The sequence below is a fragment of the Monodelphis domestica genome, chromosome 1, assembly GCF_027887165.1.
Source record: "Monodelphis domestica isolate mMonDom1 chromosome 1, mMonDom1.pri, whole genome shotgun sequence".
Taxonomy (NCBI): Eukaryota; Metazoa; Chordata; class Mammalia; order Didelphimorphia; family Didelphidae; genus Monodelphis; species Monodelphis domestica.
The window spans coordinates 490,375,486-490,392,504 of NC_077227.1; the positions used below are offsets into that span (position 1 = coordinate 490,375,486).

At 35.1% G+C, this 17,019-nt stretch overlaps 1 long non-coding RNA gene across 1 annotated transcript; it reads right to left on the bottom strand.

The window, feature by feature from the left end:
- Nucleotides 1-702: 702 nt before the first annotated feature.
- Nucleotides 703-5,532, bottom strand: LOC100026745 (uncharacterized). Its single transcript, XR_008911174.1, has 3 exons — nt 5,081-5,532; nt 4,627-4,707; nt 703-3,007 (listed from the first exon to the last, which is right to left on the bottom strand). It is a non-coding gene; the product is annotated as an uncharacterized LOC100026745 (long non-coding RNA).
- Between the last annotated feature and the right edge of the window lie 11,487 nt (nt 5,533-17,019).

Genomic DNA, 17,019 nt, shown 5'->3' on the forward strand with positions numbered 1-17,019 from the left:
CTGTGTATTCCCCCCATATTGATTACCTCTTTAAATCCTGCCCTTTCTCCTTTCAGTATTTCCCTCCATACCAGTGTATTGCTTATAAGCACTCCCCTCTTCCCTCTCCCTTATTTTACACCTGTTACTTCTACCTCCCTTCATATTCCCCTCCTACTTCTCTATAGGATCTTTTAATCAACACTCCCCCTGATTTTTTCCTCCATTGTGTTACTCCCCTCCCCATACCCCTCTTCTTTATACCTTTTCTATTTCTCTAAAGGGTAAGATAAGATTATATTCTCCAATTAATTTGGCTGTTCTTCCCTCTCTGAACCAATTCCACAGAGAGTAAAGTTTAAGTATTACCTGTCAGCACCCTCATCCTCCCCTCCTTTTAATAGTACCCTCACACACACATGCCTCTTTATGTAATATAGTTTAACCAATTTTCCTTAGAACAATCCTCTTTTTTAACCCTAGTTTTTTTAGCATATCATCCTAAAAAGCATAGTCCCACACCCTCTTTTTTATACTTCTAATTACTATAATAATATTCACAAGTTTTATCATTTTTCTATATAGGAATATAAATAAATTGACCTTGTTGAAGTTCTTAATTTTTTTTCTTATTTACCTTTTTTATGGTTCACTTGAATTTTGCATTTGGACATCAAATTTTCTGTTTATGTCTCATCTTAAGGAATTCTTGGAAATCTCCTATTTCATTAAATGAACATGCTTTCCCTGGAAAGAATATAGTCAGTTTTGATGGCTTTGTGATTCTTGGTTATATCCCCAGTTCCCTTGCATTCCAAAATACCATATTTCAAGCCTTCCAGTCCTTCAATGTGAAAGCTACCAGATCTTGGGTAATCTTGACTGGGGCTCCATGATATGTGAATTGTTTTTTTCCCTGCCTGCTTGCAGTATTTTCTTCTTTTCCTGGGAGTTTTTGAACTTGGCTATAACATTTCTAGGAATTATCATTTGGGGATTTATTTCAGGAAGTGATCTGTGGATTCTTTCAGTTTCTATTTTACCCTCTTGTTCAAGAACATCAGGGCAGTTTTCTTGGATAGCTTCTTGTAATAAGATGTTTAGGGTTTTTTTTTATCATAACATTCAGGTAGTCCAATAATTCTTAAATGGTCTCTCCTAGATCTATTTTCCAGGTCAGTTTTTATTGTTTATGAGATATTTCATATTTTCTTCCATTTTTCTTTTCTTTTGATTTTGTTTTATTGTCTTGATATCTTGTGAAGTAATTAGCTTCTAATTCCCCAATTATAATTTTTGAAGACTAGTTGTCTTCTATGATCTTTTGATTTTCTTTCTCCATTTGTTCAATTCTCCTTTTCAAGTCACACTTTTCATTTGTTTTTTTTTGCTTGTTTCTTTTTCCAGTATGTTAATTCTGTTATTAAGACATATCTTTCTTCCTTCCCTTCTTATATCTGTTTTTCTAGTTGCTTTTTAATTTCTTGTTTTCTTTTTCCCATTTTCACTTAAAAAATAAAGACAGCTGGGTAGCTCAGTGGATTGAGACCAGGCCTAGAGACAGGAGGTCCTAGGTTCAAATCTGGCCTCAGCCACTTCATAGCTTTTTGACCCTGGGCAAGTCACTTGATCCCCATTGCCTAGCCCTTACCACTCTTCTGCCTTGGAGCCAATAGACAGTATTGACTCCAAGAGGGAAGGTAAGGGTTTAAAAAAATAAAATAAAGTGAGGGGTGAGAAAGAAGAATGTATTTGGAAAAGGGGGAAAGGAGAGGTAGACCAGGTTAAAATTTCTCACATAAAAGAGGAATGAATAAGCTTTTTACAATAGAGAGGGAAATGGAGAAGGTGGGAAGAGAATGCTTGAACCTTACTCTCATAAGAATTGCCTCAAAGAAGTAAGAAAATAATCAGTCAACTGGGTATAGAAATCTCTCTTGTAGTAGAGTGAAGTAGGAAGGGAATGATAGAAGAGAAGGGTAGGCTAAGAAAAGAGGGCAAATTTGGAGAAGTGATGATCAGAAACAAAACACTTTTGAGGATGGACAGGATGAAAGGAGAGAGAAGATAAAAAGGCTCTATAATAGAATGAAGGGTGATACAGAGTAATCATAACACTGAAAAAAAATTACAAGTTTATAAGTTCCCATTTCTCAAATACATAAAGAAATGAGTCAAACGTATAAGAATGCAAGTCATTCCTGCATTGATAAATGCTCAAAAGATATGAACAGGCAGTTTTCAAGGCAATTAAAGTTATCAAGAGTTAGGTGAAAATTGCTTTTAATCACTTTTGAAAAAATGCAAATTAAAACAATTCTAAGGTACCACCCCATACCTAGAAGACTGGCTATGATAGAAAAGTAAAATGAGAGAAGTTGGAGAGAATGCTGGAAAACTGAAACACTAATGAAATGTTGGGGAAGTTGTTCGATGACAACCATTCTGAAGACAAATTTAAATCCATGCCCAAAGGGCTATAAAAGCATACATATCCTTTGACCCAGCAATACCATCTTTTTCAGATCAACAATCCCTCAATTCTAATGTCTTCTCTTCTTTATTTATTTATTATTTATCCTCTATATAGCTTGTTGATACAAATTTGTTTGTAAATTGTTTCCTCATTAGTTATAAGTTTCTTGAAGGCAAGGACTGTCTTTTGACTCCCCCTTCCCCACCATTTATTAGATCAATGGCAGAAAGCTAGTAGGGGATTAATAAGTATTTATTGATTGACTACTCAATCTCAGCTCTAAATTTTTGATGGAATGAACTTTTTCTTCTTTATTGTCTCACAATACTATTCCCAATAATTTTGAGGAAGGGGATATGGAAAGAAGATTTGAGAGGTAAAATTTATAGGTACCAAAAAAAATGGTGTTTTCTCCCGATCAATTGGATAGTGAACATAGATTTTCCCAGTATGGTTATCTTCTATAGAAAACAAACCAATTGGATCCTCATCCACACCAGGTCCATTGATTGTATATTTCCAGAATTTATTGCAGCACACATTATCAAATAGCTGTAAATAAAAACAGAGAAAATATTTTTTTCTTTTAATCATTCTTTGAAAAAAAAAGGGTTCCCAAACAATGAGAGAAGTTATTTCTTCTCCCTCATGTCCTATCATGTTTCAAGTCTTGCTGAATCTACTTGTTCACAATCCCAGGTCTATTAGCCTCCTTACCTCCACTCACACCTGCACCTCATAAAACCTTAAAAGACCTATTTCCAGCTGTATGACTAAATAGATAAGCACTGAGACTAGAGTCAGGAAGATCTGAATTTTCAGACACTTTATAGCTATGTGACCTAGGCCAAGTCACTCATTCTCTGTTTGCCTAAATCCACTGAAAAAGGAAATGGCAAATACCTACAATATACTGGCCAAGAAAACCTCAAGGACAGTATTGGTGAACTATGGTCCTTCTAATTGTGAAGAATTGGATACAACTGCAAAAAGCAGCTTTCATTTTTCTCTCTCTCAAATCCATCCTGGAGGCACAGCTAACAAACTTATATTTCTAAAATTCTAAGCTGATCCTACACAAAAATCTTTGGTAGTTCCCAATTGCTTCTAAAATAGAATAAAAAAAAAACTTCAGCCCTGAAATCCCCCCCACAATCTCTCATTTACCTTTCTAATCTTATTTCCCATTTTTCCCTTTCATACACTCTGAGTCAAATTGGATAATGAGCTATTCCTAGGAAACAACATTCCATTGCTTTCCTCTGTCCTTTTTCATAAGCCATCCTCAGGACTCATGATAAAAATGTCATGCACCATTAGAGAAAGAACTAATGGAGTCTGAATGCAGACCAAGACATATTATATTTTGCATTATTTCTTCATTTTTATTTTGTTTATTCATGTTATCTTTCACAAAATGATGATTATCAAAAATGTTTTACACTATTACATATAAGAGATCTATATCAGATTGACTGCTGCCTCAGGGAGGTAGGAGGGCAGGGAGAGAGGAAAGGTGAGAATTTGGCTCAAACTTAAAATAATCAACAGTTAAAATTGGTCTTTCATGTAATTGAGAGGGGAAATATTTTTTTAATAAGTCATCCTTCACAGAAGGAAGGCACTCTCGTTTCACATTTGCCTCTACTCTAGAATTGTTAGTGTCCTTCAATGCACAGATTATAAAGCCTTTCTTAATAATTCCTCATAGCTGATGCTCTACAAATTAATTTGTATATGTATTGCATTTACTTATCTGGATACCTCTTGTAGGGGAGTACTGAAGTCAAATCAAACTTATAAAGTCAATTGTTAAATTTTTCATTGTGAGCATTTTATACTTCAGAAACTGGCAAATACTACAAAGCAGGATTTGACTTGTGTGAGTTGTCTAGATTTAAGAAAGTGTTAATAATGCAGATTAAACGGAAAAGTGTTTCTACAGAGAAGATTGTTAAACATTCACTGACACACTCCTAATATTGTATCTTCAGAATAGGATATAAGCCCCTCAAGGTGCTTTAAAATTTTTGTAATATTAAATTGGAAAAGACATATTTCTTTAACTAAAGAATTATCATTGTGAATCCTTTCAGGATTTTTTGTCTGTTTACAGTGGCTAGATTTTTAAATGGTCATTAAAGAAAAAAGAAGATGGACGTCTGGTTTACCTCTCCAGCAAACTTGGGGAATGGTCCTGGGTCTTCCTCTTTGAGTTTCAAGGTAGTGATAATACTTCCTCTTTTAAAATGCTATAAAGAAAAAAAAATGCTATGAAAGTTGGTTGCCCTCTGCCTGCAGAATGTATTAAAGCAAACATATTGTAATCAAGCTACAAAAAGACAATTGCTGCAATATTACTTTGAGGTGACATTGAATGTCACCAATGAAGGTGAATATGAATCTACAAATTGTCTATAGCCTCATCTTAGATGAAATATCCTTCACCTTAAATACCTGATGGTTCAATGTGACTTCATAAATGGAAGTATTGTGAATCTATTTTTACTTTGTTATTCTGAAAACCAAAAATGAGGCAAGGAATGCAGGTCTCAAGATTTTCAAAACAGCTTACCAGCCAAAAAAATCAACTATATTTTGCACATTAATAAGTTTAATACCTACTTTCATCTCTGCCTTATTGGTAAGTTCATCTTTTGCTGATTGGACACAGCTGGTAACAGTGACCTTAGAAATAAAAACTAGATTAGTAGGCAATACATTTATTGAATGGTTCATTGACAGGTGCAAGTTGCACATAACTATAACAAGATTTTCACAGGTTAAAAAAGGCAGGAGAATTGTTAAATTGTTCACTGCTTACTATGTATTGATTAGTAATTAAGAGTTTTATTGATCATAAGATTAAACATTATAAACAAGTTTTAAGACTAAATTCAGAATAATTTTGTGTTGGCCCCGTGGTCACCTTTCAATAAGCAAATAAAACAATCATGCCATTTGGAGGAGATAAGAAAGATGGATGAAGGATAAGTCAACCTGTTTACAAGATGTTTTCCTAGTACTGGGTTGCCCTGGTACAGGGAGTGGTAGATTAGCTATCCAAAGAATATTCTGGGGGCATGATCAATAATTCTATGTCCCCCTGTTACCACAGGCTCTGGAAAATCCCCTCCTAATAAATCTATATAACTATCAGTTAGAATCTTATTTTAGTTTCATCACTGAATTATTCTGGTGCCCTATGTGAGTAACCTGACATTTGGACTATTTTAGGTACCCTATATAACCTACACTACATTTCCAAAATGTATAAAAAGGCTTTGCTGACTTTTATAGAGGTCTTGGGTCAGTGAGGAACCATTGACAGTTATTAGTAATTGCTAGCCTTACCAACAAAGAGTTTAAGTCCCAGACCTTTGGTGTCTCAGTTTATTATTGCATTTGTATTGCAACAGGAATATTAGAAACACTGATCACATGCGAAATCCAAAAGAAATGTAGAAAATAGAGTGAAGCCTCACCTATCTCTGGAGTTCTGTTCCAGAGACCCCTGCGATAGGCAAAAATCCACAAAATAGCAGCATTATATATATTTTATTATTTATATATATTTTAAAGTTTTATAAACCCTTCCCACTCTCCCTTTAAAAAACTTTTTCACACACTTATTAACTTTTCCCACACTCTTATAAACACTGAGCCAATCAGCTCCCATGATACAGAACAAAATGCTGTGGTTGGTCACCTTTCAGACAATAGTGTGCCATGTATAATCTCATGTGTGCGAATTTGTGCAAGTGGTAGTGGTATACTGCATTTCCATTGTGTAAAGTATGGTATTCATCCACAAAATCCTGTGATGAAGCAAAAACTACACATTTCTATGTTGTATAAATGAAATTTTATAAAGCATTGATTAAGCTTTCACTTTGTGCCAACCACTACTCTAAGAGCTGGAGATACCAAAAGCAAAAGATGAGTAGTCCCTGATCTTGTGAAGTTCACACTCTAATTGAGAAAGATAGCACATAAAAGAAAAGTCAACTGCAGAGCAGTCAGACTCAGAAGTCTTAAGATTGCAACAGTGGAGGAAGCAGGATAAAGAATGGTAGGACAGGAAGATAACTGCAAGGTGAAGAGTCCTTTGCTTATGTAAGAAGGTAAACTGACAGTGCTGGGAGACTGTAACCCATAGAGGCTGGGAAGGTAGAGCAGATGATAAACCTTGTTGGTCTTCCATTTCATAAGAAGGAATAAAATTGTTGACTTTCTTCTCATTCAAATTCCATAAGCTGTCCTGATTCTCTACCACTGCTTCTTCTAGGCCTTCACATCTCCTCTAACTCTATGGGAGTCAAGACAGTAGGATAGCCCCTCCTCCCACCTACCTCTGCTATCTCTTTTATCCAGTCAATTAATTTGTGTTTCCAAGCAAAGTAGTCCCAGATAAGGTATGAGATGGCACCTCATGGGTAGCAGGAAGTGCTGCCTAAAGATTTTGTATTCTAAGGGTTCTTCCAGCTCACAGAAATGAAACAACTGAATTATCTAGAGAAGAGATCTCCTTGCAGCACAATATCCTTCTAGGAGTTTTTTGTCCCTCCTTTCCGGGGAAGCCTAGTACTTCGACAATTTTTTTTTTCCTTCAGTCAAGAAGCAAGAGTATACTTCAAGGAGAAACACTGAGACTCCAAATTATCTTTCAGACCTTGGAGTAGATTAACTATAAAAGTTTTCATTGTTGAATTTGCTAAATGGGGTTTGTTACAATTCAAGTACCTCCCCAGTTGTGCTTCAGATGCATGAGAAATGCCCATAATGTATTCCCTTTAGCCCTCACACCAATCCAAAGGTATAATGGTAAATGTTTAACAACTATCTCCAAGAAAAATGTATACACAGCACACTTTAAAATTTAATCTTAATTATTGTCTGTCTTAAGCCTACAGTACAAAAAATCAATAGTACAATAAAAAAAGCCCTGATTTGTAGAATATTTACTGATTTCCAAATCATGAATGTTTATACCAAAGTTTTAAATATAAAATGTATCCCATATATCTTATTTTTCTCAATTACATGTAAAAAATTAACATTTATATTTTGAATTCTAATTCCTCATACTCTCTCCCCTCCCCTCCTTGAGAAGGCAAGCAATTTGATATAGATTACACATGAGAAATTATTAAAACATATTTCCATATAACTCATGTTTCAAAACACAGACAAAAACAATAAAAAAGTTTTTTTTAATTATACTTCAATTTGCATTCAGACTCCCATTTATTCTGTCTCTGGAGATGGATGACTTTTTTCTCGTCATGAGTCCTTCAGAATTGTCTTATTTGTCTTATTTCGTTGCATTTCTGAGAGCAGCTGCTACTCACAACCAATTATCATATAATACTAGTGCAACTATGAGCAATTGTTCTCCTCAATTCAATTTCTATCAATTCATAGAATTCTACCCTGGTTTTTCTGAAACCAACCTGCTCATCATTAGTTTTTGCCCGGGAGTATTCATCCATTTCCCAATTGATAGGCATCTCCTCAGTTTCCAATAATCTGCCTCCACAAAAAGAACTACTATAAAAATTTAAAAACATATGTTATTTTCCTTTTTCTTTGATCTCTTTGATAAATAGATAGAGTAGTGGTATTACTGTGTCAAAGAATCTGCACAATTGTATAGCCTTTTGGACATAGTTCTAAATGAGTGTCCAGAATGATTGGATCAGTTCATACCTCCACAAACAGTGCATTAGTTTACTTTTTTTCTACATTCCTTAACATTTGTTATTTTCTTTTCTTTCACAACAGCCTATCATATAATATGAGGTGTTGTGTCAGAACTGTTTTAATTTGCCTTTCTCTAATCAATAGTGATTTAAAGCATGTTTTCATATGACTCTGGTTCTGATTCTTCTGTAAAGTGTCTGTTCATATCCTTTGACCATTTATCAATTGGGGAATGACTTGTATTCTTATCATTTTGGCTCCATTTTCTATATATTCAAGAAATGAGCCTTTTACTAGAGAAATGTATCTTTTTTTCCAATTTCTTCTAATCTTGTCAGCAGCATTGGTTTCATTTTTCCAAAAGCTTTTTAATCTAATGTAATCAAAATTGTCCAACTTACATCTTGTAATGAGAAAGAAAGAGAAATTCCACTCAAATTTCTGTAGACCTTCTCTTGCTTCTAGACTTTATTGGTAATTTATAGACATCTTGATAATTTATGTGGGTTTATTTTATAACCTGCACCTTTGCTAAAGTTGTTAACTATTTAGGATAGTTTTTTAGTTGATTCTTCAGGATTCTCCAACCATACCATCATATCATCTACAAAGAGTGATATTTCTTTTCCTCATTGTCTATCCTCATTTCTTTAGTTTCTTTTTTTCTCTTATTGCAGTAGCTAACATTTCTACTACAATAATGAATAAGAGTGGTGATGATGGACATCCTTGATTCACTGCTAATCATGTTGGGATGGCTACTAGTTTATTCCAATTACAGTAGTGTTTGCTGATGGTTTTAGATAGATACTACTAACATTTTAAGAAAAAAATTCTTTTATGACTATGCTTTTTAGTGTAAGAATGAATGCTATATGTTGTCAAAAGTTTTTTCTGCATCTTTTGAGATAGTGACATGATTTTTGTAGGTTTTGTTATTGATATGGTCAATTATGCTAATAGTTCTGCTGCTATTAAGTCATTCCTGCATTCCCAATTTAAAACCAATCTTGTTTTGATGCCTTGGTATATGGTCTTTGTGATTTAATGTTATTTATTTAATGTTTAATGTTTAATTTAATAAATTTAATATATATATTGTAATATATGATATATTAACATTTATATTTTTATTAATTAAATTAATAATAATAAATAAAATTAAAATAAATTTAATAAATTTAATTTAATTAATTAATGTTTAATGTCTCCTTGCTAGTATTTTATTTAAAGTTTTTGTATCAATAGTCATTAGGGATAATTCACCACTATTTAATAATGTACTAGTTAATGCTAGTGGTATCAATGAAAACAGAAAAAGAAATTTAAAAAATTAGAATAGGCAATGAGGAAATAAAGCTATTACTCTTTGTAGATGATGTGAAGGCATACATAATGAACCCTAGAGAATGAACCAAAAAACTAATAGAAACAATTAACAACTTTACCAAAGTTTCAGGAGACAAAATAACCTACATAAATTATAAGGATTTCTATTTAACACCAATAAAGTTCAATAGCAAGAGATAGGAAAGGAAATTTGATTTAAAACAACTACAGATAATAAAAAGTTTTTAAGGGCATACTTACCAAAAGAAATCCAGAAAATATATGAATGCATTTATAAAACTTAACAAAGACACACCTAAGCAATTAGAAATATTAATTTCTCTGGAAAGGCTGAGCCAATATAATAAAAATTATAATACTACCTAAATTAATTTACCTATTCAGTGCCATACAAATCAAATAACATATCTGTATATTGTAGACTTTGTTAGTGGATCTGAGAGAGCAGACTCCAAATAGTGACTAGAAAAGTTTATGAGAAACAAGAGCTTTTAAGAAAACACCATGTATTTTGGCATTTACCCAAGAGCCATAGTATACAAAATGGTAATCTTTTCTATTTAATTAGTATAACTTATGATGGTCAAGCTGACTTTTATATTAGGTCAGAGGGGAATCTGAATTTCTAGCCTTAACTAAAGAACATAAAAAGGGGACTTAAACAGATCAAGAATCAATTAAAAAATTGAATTAATTTTAATCTCTTAGCTGGAAGGAAGCCTGTCCCAATATATATTAATTCTAGTGCTTTTTCTCTATTAATTATTTCCTATTTATCTTACACATAGCTTGTTTTTCACAGTTGTTTTGCATGTTATAACCCTGTTAGATTGTCAGTTTTAAACCTTTCTTTGTAGCTTTGGGATTTAACACAGTGCCTGGCCCAAAGTATGACTTTAATAAATGCCTTGGAATATCTAGATGACACAGTAGAAGAGCACCAGGTCTGTAATCATGAAGACTCATCTTCCTGAGTTCAAATCTGACCTCAGACACTTATCAAATGTGTCACCTGGGAAAGTCACTTTAACCCTGTTTGCCTCAGTTCCTCATCTGTAAAATAAGCTATAGAAGGAAATGGAAAACCATTCCAGCATCTTTGACTAGAAACTCCAAATAGGGTCGCAAAGAGTCAATCAGGACTGGAAAACAACTGAACAACTAAAATAAATGCATATTGACTGGCTTGCTACAGGGTGGATCTGAAGTGCCTGAGAATTGTTGGGTTAATATAGTAATGACAAACCTAAGACATTTGTGCCAAAGATGGCAAACAGAGTAGTTTCTGTGGGCATGTGCACCAATGCTCCACACACACACACACACACCACTCCAGAGTTGGTTACTAGAAAGGCAGAGAACCATGGGTGGAGCTGCTCCCTTCCCCCTCTCCACTGTTCCTGATAACATTTTTTCACTTCACTTGCCCCGCTGTCCAGAATCCCACTGGAAGTACTTCCTTCTTCCTCTGTCTGGGGTAAGGCGGGCAGCTCACAGATAGCAGAGCTGGAGGGAAGCAGAGCACTCAGGTTGCTCTCCTCCTCCTCTCTATACTCATTGAGGACATTCCTCATTTCACTCACCCCTCCACCCAACAGTCCACTTTTCTCCTTCCCTATGTGGGGTAAGGGGAAAGAAGGGTACAACTGGAATATAGGGGGGCAGAGCATGGCACACTCTTTCTGATGTTTGGGGCAAGGCATGTGGTCTCTAAAAAGTTCACCATCACTGAGTTAGTAACTCAGACTTTATCCCTCTTTAACTGGTAGGTCCAGGACACTACTATCTCTTGATTCTTGATCAGGAAGGTACAGTGACTTATTTATCTGCCTTCTTGCCATATCTTCTCTCATCTTTCTGCTCAGGGATTGGTAGAATCAACATTAGAATTGCTATTGTGAAAAATTTGACAATCTACTGCTCTATGGTTTGACTCTAAATCCTGTGGATCATAAGTTGCCTACGCAATAGTTCTCTTTGCATATCCACTCTGTCATCCCCAATGAGGGGTCCATCCTTTGTCCTCCACACCCCACTGTCCTCTAACTATCCACTATGCCCTCTGGAATCCAACTGTTATTAATAAATGGATCTTCATATGAAACACACAATTCCCTCTGAAAATTATCTATGTTGAATTTAACTTTGTACATACATATTATTTCCCTCCTCTCAATAAAAGGTAAGTCCCTTGAGTGGTTTATCTTTGTCTTTTAATTTACAATGACTAACATAGTGTTTCTTCACATAGGTGATCCTTAATAAATGTTTCTTGAATTAAGTTGATTACTCTAGTCATGGACCTTACAATTTCTTACTTTAATGTGTCATTAGCTACTAATTTCTCTCTCACACCTTCTGCCATTCCTGATGCATAACTTCTCATGGTTAAGTAATATAATTATTTAAATTTTATTGAAACAAGATTCATCAGCTTCAACATTAAAATAAGAAAGGGTATGCAATTTTGAAGGGCAAAGGAGCTTTACAACAAAGTGTTTACAACCAAGAATAACATGCCTAGCCAAGCTAAGCATAATTACAAAAGGAAAAAATGGGTATTTAATGAACTAAAGGAATTTCACTTCTTCTTAGGGAAAAATCCAAAACCAAATATAAAATTTTATCTACAAAAAAAATTACAAAAATTTAAACATAAAAGACCAATTAAAAGGAACTCAAGTCTTCTAATGAGGTGGAATATCTATACTGTTAAGAAGAATGAGATTACTTGGGAAGTCTGTAAAGATAAAACATGACGTAACATTGACTATATTAGAATGAGCTAAAAATAACAACAAAATCAAGGAGAAAGAGACTTCCAGTTAAGCATGGTGACAGATTAGATGTGGCTCGCTACCCCTCCTCAGACCCAATGATACAGATGACCTCAAAAGACCCCCCAAAAGCCATGCTAATAAAAATAGAAGAACTCCACAGTAGGGTCCAGCAATGAAGGTACATGGGATTTGGGCATTTCCACAATATAAGGGAATGAAAAAGCTCCCATCCAAACCTGAGCTGACCTACCCTCCCCCACCACACCTACAGAAACAGAGTTAACGTCAGCACAGTGCCAGAATCAACAAGTGAGGGAGGTGAACCCCAGGACTGAGCAATGGTCAGCCCCAGGTCTGGGGATCTAACTAAGACCACCAAGGGCCTACACCTGTGAGCAGTAACACCCAAAACACTGGCAGGCAGGCAAGGGGAGCTCAGATCTTGGGCACTCAGAACTAGCATGCCTTAATCAACGAGTGCATGAAGGGCATCTCTGAAGTGAACAAGGGGCACCAATAGGTCTTAGGAGTTAACTAAGACCACCAAGGACTTACCCCTGAGAGCAGTAACACCCGAAACCCCAGCAGGCAGGCACGGGGAGCTCAGGTCTCAGGCACTCAGAACCAGTGCCCCATAATCATCGAGGGTGTGAAGGGTACCCCTGAAGTGAGCAAGGGGCATCTATAGGTCTTGGGAGTTAACTAAGACCCCCAAGGACTTAGCCATGAGAGCAGTAACACCTGAAACACCAGGAGCCAGGGGAAGGCAGACCTTGGACTCCCCCAGGAAAATAGCACAGCTACAGAGAATAGAGATTTTTCTGAGGCAAAAGCTTTGCTCATTAGATCTGTACACAGAGAGCCAGCCCTCCTCACTCAGATTTCTGACTGGAAAGGGAAGAAAAAACCATAGAGATGGCAAACAGTGCCCAGGAACAACATCATAACACCAAGAAAAGCAAAAAGAAGGGGTTGATTTTGGACAGTTTCTATGGAGGAAAAATAAAGAATACAGAGGAAATAGCAGCACAGGAAATCCAAATAAATGCTCCAAAACCTTCCAAAACAAATGGAAATTGTCCACAAGCTCTTGAAGAATTTAAATTGGAGGTTATCAAAAAAGACGGAAGCATTCTGGCAGGAAAAAATGGGAAGTGATGCAAAGGGAATTAAACAATCTGAGGGATAAGAACTCCCAATTGGAGAAAGAGCTGGAAGCCTCAAAAAGCAGAACAGACCAAACTGAAAAGGAAAACCAGTCTTTAAAGATCAGAATCAGGCAAATGGAAGACAATGATCTTGCAAAAGAGCAAGAATTAATAAAGCAAAGTAAAAAGACTAAGAAATTAGAAGAAAACATAAAATATCTCACTGACAAAGTGACAGACCTGGAAAGCAGAGGAAGGAGAGACAATCTGAGAATCATTGGTCTACCTGAAAAGCCAGAAATTAACAAAAATCGTGATATCATAAAACAAGATATCATCCAAGAAAACTGTCCTGAGGTTCTAGAACAAGGGGGAAAATAGGTATTGAAAGAGTTCATAGAACATCCTCTACACTAAATCCCCAAAAGACAACTCCCAGGAATGTAATTGCCAAATTCCAAAGCTTTCAAGCTAAAGAAAAAAATTCCTCTAAGAAGTCAAAAAGAGACAATTTAGATACAAAGGGGTACCAATTAGGATCACACAAGACCTGGCAACTTCCACACTGAATGACCGCAAGGCCTGGAACATGATATTAAGAAAGGCAAGAGAACTGGGTCTTCAACCAAAAACCATCTATCCATCAAAACTAACTATATACTTCCAAGGGAAAGTATGGGCATTCAACAAAATAGAAGATTTCCAAGTATTTGTAAAGAAAAGACTAGAACTCTGTGGAAAGTTTGACATCCAAACACAAAGAGCAAGAGAAACATGAAAAGGTAAATATGAAGGAAAGGGAAAAGGAGAAAAATGTTATCTTTTTCTTTTATTCAAACTCTCTCTGATAAGGACTACATTTATATCAAATTATATATATGAATATGTGGGGGAATTGTAATGTGTAACTCTCAAAAATTGTATGCATTATTAGAGTAATTAGAAGAATCACTCGTTGGGGAGTGATTGGGGAGTGATGAGGGAAAGATTGCGGCATTAAGACAAAATAGAGAAAGGGTGAAAAAAAAGAAAGAAAAGGGGAGGGTGTAATCATTGATGGTACTAAGATATACTTGAAGAAATAGAAAAAAAATTAAATAGAATAATCTTTCTCACACAAAGATACACATGGGAAGGGGAGGGGAAGAATTCTCCTATAAGAAGGAGAGGAAGAGAGTGCTAATTGGTATTACTTAAACCTTACTCTCAGTGAAATCAACTCTGAGAGAGAAGAGCATCTAGATCCATTGGGATCTTGAATTCTATCTTATCCAACAGGGTAAGTGAGAAGGGAAAATTAAGGGGGAGGCAGAGGGGAGGGAGTATAAAAAGGGAGGGAAGGAGAGGAGGAGGGAAGTTAACAGACCCTTAAAAAATAAAAACAAACAAACAAGAAGGGAACAAAAAGGGAGGGGCTAGAAAGGGAAGCATATCAAGGGAGGGGACAGGGGAACTGATTTAAAGTAAATCTCTGGTTTAAAAGGTTATAGCTAAAGAAGAAAGATCAGAATTAGGGGAGGATATCAAAATGCCAGGGAACTCACAAGTGATAATCATAACTTTGAATATGAATAGGATGAACTCAGCCATAAAACATAAATGAATAACAAAATGGATTAGAATCCAAAACCCTACCATATGTTGTCTTCAAGAAACACATGTGAGGCGGGTAGATACTCACAAGGTCAGAATCAAAGGTTGGAGTAAGACCTTTTGGGCCTCAACTGATAGAAAGAAGGAAGGAGTTGCAATCATGATATCTGACAAAACCAAAGAACAAATAGACCTGATTAAAAGGGATAGGGAAGTTAAATACATCCTGATAAAAGGGAGTATAGACAATGAGGAAATATCACTAATCAACATGTATGCACCAAATAGTATGGCACCCAAATTTCTAATGGAGACAGTAGGAGAATTGAAGGAGGAAATAAACAGCAAAACTATATTAGTGGGAGACTTGAACCAACCACTATCAAATTTAGATAAATTAAATCAAAAAATAAATAAGAAAAAGGTAAAAGAAGTGAATGAAATATTAGAAACATTAGAGTTAATAGACATGGAGAAAAATAAATAGAGACAAAAAAGGAATACAACTTCTTCTCTGCAGCACATGGCACATTCACAAAGATTGACCATACACTAGGTCATAGAAACATGGCATGCAAATGCAGAACAGCAGAAATAATAAATGCAACCTTTTCAGATCATAAGGCAATAAAAATAATGATCAGTAAGGGTACATGGAGAACCAAATCAAAAAATAACTGGAAATTAAATAATATGATACTGCAAAATCAGTTATGTAGAGAACAAATCATAGAAAAAATTAATAATTTCATTTAAGTAAATGGCAATAGTAAGACATCCTTTCAAACCTTATGAGATGCAGCCAAAGCAGTAATCAGAGGAAAATTCATATCATTGAGTGCATATATTAATTAACAAATTAGGGAGGGCAGAGATCAATGAATTGGAAATGCAAACAAAAAAACTTGAAAGCAAGCAAATTAAAAACCCCCAAAAGAAAACCAAATTAGAGATCCTAAAAATTAAGGGAGAAATTAATAAAATCAAAAGTGATAGAACTATCAAACTAATAAATAAGACTAGAAGCTAGTACTTTGAAAAAACAAACAAAATAGACAAAGTGCTGGTCAATCTAATTTAAAAAAGGAAAGAAGAAAAGCAAGTTAACAGCATCATAGATGAAAAGGGGATCTCACCTCCAATTAAGAGGAAATTAAGGTAATCATTAAAAACTACTTTGCCCAATTATATAGCAATAAATATGCAAATCTAAGCAATATGGACAAATATTTACAAAAATATAAATTGCCTAGACTAACAGAAGAAGAAATAGTATTCTTAAATAATCCCATAGCAGAAAAGGGAATCCAACAGGCCATCAAAGAACTGCCTAAGAAAAAAATCCCCAGGGCCTGATGGATTCACCAGTGAATTCTATCAAACATTCAAAGAATAGCTAACCCCAATACTATACAAACTATTTGACATAATAAGCAAAGAGGGAGTTCTACCAAATTCCTTTCATGACATAAATATGCTACTGATTTCAAAGCCAGGCAGGTCAAAAATGGAGAAAGAAAACTACAGACCAATCTCCCTAATGAGCATAGATGCAAAAATATTAAAAAAGGATACTAGCAAAAAGACTCCAGCAAGTGATCAGAAGGGTCATTTACTATGATCAAGTAGGATATATATGAGGAATGCAAGGATGGTTCATATTAGGAAAACCATACACATAATTAACCATATCAACATGCAAACCAACAAAACCACATGATTATCTCAATAATAGAAAAAGCCTGTGATAAAATACAACACCCATTCCTATTAAGAACACTAGAAAGCATAGGAATAGAAGGGTCTTTCCTAAAAATAAACAATGCATATCTTAAACCATCAGCAAACTTCATCTGCAATGGGGATAAACTAGATGCATTCCAAATAAGTTCAGGAGTGAATCAAGGATGCCCATTATCACCGCTATTATTTAACATTGTACTAGAAACAGTAGCAGTAGCAATTAGAGAAGAAAAAGAAATTGAAGGTA